Below are 5,000 nucleotides of genomic sequence, written 5' to 3'. Positions count from 1 at the left end.
AAAACCAACAAAATAGAACCGAGGTCCTATTCCATTATTCCATGCACACAGTATTCAGGCGGGCTTGCCTGCTTTAAGCACTCTAATTTGTTCAAAGTAAACGTGCCGGCCCACCCAGACACTCAATAAAGAGCACCTTGGTAGGATTTCAACGGGGTCCGCCTCGGGACGCACGAACACGCACGAGGCGGTCGCACGCCTTCGGCTCGCCCCACCGGCAGGACGTCCCACGATACATGCCAGTTAAACACCGACGGGCGGTGAACCAACAGCGTGGGACACAAATCCAACTACGAGCTTTTTAACCGCAACAACTTTAATATACGCTATTGGAGCTGGAATTACCGCGGCTGCTGGCACCAGACTTGCCCTCCAATAGATACTCGTTAAAGGATTTAAAGTGTACTCATTCCGATTACGGGGCCTCGGATGAGTCCCGTATCGTTATTTTTCGTCACTACCTCCCCGTGCCGGGAGTGGGTAATTTGCGCGCCTGCTGCCTTCCTTGGATGTGGTAGCCGTTTCTCAGGCTCCCTCTCCGGAATCGAACCCTGATTCCCCGTTACCCGTTACAACCATGGTAGGCGCAGAACCTACCATCGACAGTTGATAAGGCAGACATTTGAAAGATGCGTCGCCGGTACGAGGACCGTGCGATCAGCCCAAAGTTATTCAGAGTCACCAAGGCAAACGGACCGGACGAGCCGACCGATTGGTTTTGATCTAATAAAAGCGTCCCTTCCATCTCTGGTCGGGACTCTGTTTGCATGTATTAGCTCTAGAATTACCACAGTTATCCAAGTAACGTGGGTACGATCTAAGGAACCATAACTGATTTAATGAGCCATTCGCGGTTTCACCTTAATGCGGCTTGTACTGAGACATGCATGGCTTAATCTTTGAGACAAGCATATGACTACTGGCAGGATCAACCAGGGAGCTGCGTCAACTAGAGCTGAGCAGCCGGCCGCCCGGGAGTGTGTCCCGGGGGCCCGCGCGAACACGCAAGCGTCCGCTCAATTATTCTGCAAACAGGAGGAGGCTGGGCTCCCCTGCACAATACACCTCGAAACCCTCTCAGGTCCCGGCGGCGCGCAGCGCCGTCCTAAGTACTTGGTCGGGTTCGAGAGAGGCGCAATCGCCCGGAGTTAGGCGAGTAGACGCTTTAGGTGCGACCACCCGTGCTCCCAACTGAGCTTGCCGCTGCCGACAGAGGCCCGGGAGCGTGCTGTCGTGGCATTGCCGGCGGGAGACAACACGCGCCACCTACGGTGACCGGCAGCTCCAACGCCAGCGCCACAGAAGGGCAAAGGCCCCACGTGGGTGCCGAAGCGAACTCTCCCAGCACAGCGCACGTGCCAACACGTCCGCACAACTGCGATACAAACCACCAGCGAGAACCGCTGGGGCGACCGAGCAGCAGACGGCGTCGCGGCGCCGAGTGCCGGGCGGCGGCGCATCCTCAACGCACACAGTCCTCAATCGGACCAGCACACTGCAGATGTCCACCGCGCTTCGCACCGGGTCCGCGAGGACCCACTTTGGCTGCACGGCGCCGCGCGCAGGGTGCCCCGGCGCGCAGCTGCGCCGCCTGCCGCGTCCGTCGGCCGGCGCGCCTGCCACTGGGCGCCCCCACCAGCCGGCTGTAGCGCGTGCGCCCACGCACCGCGCGGCCAGCACGCCGGGCGGCCCCCCCTCACCGGCCGGGGACAGTCCCACCCACCCACAGCCGCGTATCGCTTCACACCCAGATTCACATTCACGTTCGTTGGTATGGTGGGGACCGCTTCGTAGCTGTACCGATCGTTGCCCTCACAGATGTACCTCCAGCAAGATCAACCGCACCACAACGGGTTACCAGTTGTTCATTTGCGTAACGTCACCAGTAAACGTACACGTCCATCCCCGTTTGCAAAGTCAACTATTATTGCATGCCTGCCTGTCAGGTGTCAAGACACACTACATTCGCTCACATCCACGCAACAAAATGTGCCCGACTAGAGGGCACGTGGAAGGTGCCCCCGTACATATGCGATCTCCATTGCGCGACCAACTGTCAACCGGCCTCTGTAGCATGTCGCAGATGTGGAACGCGGGGCACCGTGCTATCACATTGTGTGAGAAGAGACTACTACGTCTGCATACACGCGCCACTACATGAACAGACGGCTCATGCTGATCGCCATCCACTGCGTCCATTACTCCCACACGTCTCTATGGCGTACCACACTGCAATGCAGCTGTTATGGGGAGATGACACATAGCTGTGTACACAACATTCTGAGCCGGTTGCGGTTGGACAACAATACATTAATGTAACGTGTCATATGCCAATTACAGAGCAGGGTAAGGCACAACGTGGGTTAGGTTAAGGCACAACGTGGGTTAGGTTAAGGCACAACGTGGGTTAGGTTAAGGCACAACGTGGGTTAGGTTAAGGCACAACGTGGGTTAGGTTAAGCCACAACGTGGGTTAGGTTAAGCCACAACGTGGGTTAGGTTAAGGCACAACGTGGGTTAGGTTAAGGCACAACGTGGGTTAGGTTAAGGCACAACGTGGGTTAGGTTAAGGCACAACGTGGGTTAGGTTAAGGCACAACGTGGGTTAGGTTAAGCCACAACGTGGGTTAGGTTAAGCCACAACGTGGGTTAGGTTAAGCCACAACGTGGGTTAGGTTAAGCCACAACGTGGGTTAGGTTAAGCCACAACGTGGGTTAGGTTAAGCCACAACGTGGGTTAGGTTAAGCCACAACGTGGGTTAGGTTAAGCCACAACGTGGGTTAGGTTAAGCCACAACGTGGGTTAGGTTAAGCCACAACGTGGGTTAGGTTAAGCCACAACGTGGGTTAGGTTAAGCCACAACGTGGGTTAGGTTAAGCCACAACGTGGGTTAGGTTAAGCCACAACGTGGGTTAGGTTAAGCCACAACGTGGGTTAGGTTAAGCCACAACGTGGGTTAGGTTAAGCCACAACGTGGGTTAGGTTAAGCCACAACGTGGGTTAGGTTAAGCCACAACGTGGGTTAGGTTAAGCCACAACGTGGGTTAGGTTAAGCCACAACGTGGGTTAGGTTAAGGCACAACGTGGGTTAGGTTAAGGCACAACGTGGGTTAGGTTAAGGCACAACGTGGGTTAGGTTAAGGCACAACATGGGGGTAGATTGCGGTACAAATTGCGTTACATTGCGGTGCAAATTGCGTTACATTGTGGTGCAAATTGCGTTACATTGCGGTGCAAATTGCGTTACATTGCGGTGCAAATTGCGTTACATTGCGGTGCAAATTGAGTTACATTGCGGTGCAAATTGAGTTACATTGCGGTGCAAATTGAGTTACATTGCGGTGCAAATTGAGTTACATTGCGGTGCAAATTGAGTTACATTGCGGTGCAAATTGAGTTACATTGCGGTGCAAATTGAGTTACATTGCGGTGCAAATTGAGTTACATTGCGGTGCAAATTGAGGTAGGTTAAGGTGCAACACAGGTTAGGTTAAGGTGACATAGGTTAGGTTAAGGTGACATAGGTTAGGTTAAGGTGACATAGGTTAGGTTAAGGTGACATAGGTTAGGTTAAGGTGACATAGGTTAGGTTAAGGTGACATAGGTTAGGTTAAGGTGACATAGGTTAGGTTAAGGTGACATAGGTTAGGTTAAGGTGACATAGGTTAGGTTAAGGTGACATAGGTTAGGTTAAGGTGACATAGGTTAGGTTAAGGTACAAACTGGGTTGTGTTATGGTACACATTGCGTTGTAGTACAGTACACGTTAGGTTTGGGTACGGTACACAATGTGGTATGGGATGGCGTGTTGTGGGGGGGGGGGGGGGGTGAGGTTCGTTGATATCGACCGTAGGACGTGGATGCCCGAGGCAGCGTCAGTGTGTCAAAGGAGTTATGTCACGTCGGGATGCGCTTTCCGCCAGTGAGAGGGGGGGGCGAGCCGTGTCTGTGGTTGCGGCAGACCTGTGTGTTTCATTCCTGCCAGTGTGTTTGTGCTGTAAGACGAGGCAGTGTGGTGATGTTGGGTGCACCCCTGTGTAGGACATGTGTGGGTGTTGGTGGCTTATCTGAGCAATTGTGGTTGTCGGACGAGTGGGATATTCTGTTTTATGATTGGACCTCCTGGCCTGGTTATCATAGTCTGGTTGGTGTACTGTGGCGGATAGGATGCACCGGACGTTGGTCCATGCCGGTGCTTAATTATTGTATCTGTGTTTGTTACAGGCAGAGAGTAGTGTGTGATAGAGTGTGTGGGTGATAGAGTGTGCGGGTGACGTGTGGTTCGTTTTGTTTGCACAGACGTTCAGCATGTATAGGGGCATTTGCGTATTTGATCTATCTATGTGGGCCTGCATAGTTTACTGAGCAGTGCTGCGAGGTGACTGAACTACGAGCGACGTACTCATTTACAGCGGAATGGTTGCCTTCTACCAAAGATGGAGTATCGACTCTACGACAGCGTTGGCACCGCAGGAAGCGGTGTCGTACAATGGCCCCCACACCGTCATCGTTGTGCGGGGTAGGGACCGTATATATTCTGCGAGGAGCCCTGTTTGCCACAGGGCGTGGGGTCTCGCGTCCTGCGGTTCAGTGCCCCCAGGGAAGCGCGCGGAGGTGGTGCTGCTGCTGCTGTAGCAAGCGAGCTACTTAGAGCATGTATAGGGACAGCGGGAATATGGCATATTGGATATAACTCTTCATGAAACGCAAGATATAGGGGTGGATTGCACGATAGGAGTGCGGGAAGAGTCCGCCATTCATCCGCTGGAGTTGCGATTTGGGCGGTTGGAGTGGGGCACGTGCGGGTGCGGGTGGAGCGATTGTCGGTCGACGACTTCGTGCGGCGCAGGCACTGGCGTTGGGGCTCCTGTGGTGGACAGATGATGCAGGCTGTGTGGGTGGCGTCGAAAAATGGGCACTGTGGGACCTAGCGATGTTGTAGTCGGCGTGGCGTCGCCTAGATGGCGGTATCGTCGGTGCAGCAGGTCATGTTGCGGGG

The 5,000-nt window shown here is 54.1% G+C and overlaps 1 non-coding gene across 1 annotated transcript in view; it reads right to left on the bottom strand.

The window, feature by feature from the left end:
• Positions 1-939, bottom strand: part of LOC126118155 (small subunit ribosomal RNA) — a 1,909-nt gene extending 970 nt beyond the window's left edge. The window contains exon 1 of the ribosomal RNA XR_007525606.1: positions 1-939. This exon is cut by the window's left edge and continues 970 nt beyond it. This is a non-coding gene — a ribosomal RNA (small subunit ribosomal RNA).
• Positions 940-5,000: the final 4,061 nt, after the last annotated feature.

This window comes from Schistocerca cancellata, unplaced genomic scaffold (genome assembly GCF_023864275.1).
Source record: "Schistocerca cancellata isolate TAMUIC-IGC-003103 unplaced genomic scaffold, iqSchCanc2.1 HiC_scaffold_337, whole genome shotgun sequence".
Taxonomy (NCBI): domain Eukaryota; kingdom Metazoa; phylum Arthropoda; class Insecta; order Orthoptera; family Acrididae; genus Schistocerca; species Schistocerca cancellata.
Note: the sequence above shows the minus strand (reverse complement) of the source record. Positions and strands in the feature narration are given on the sequence as shown.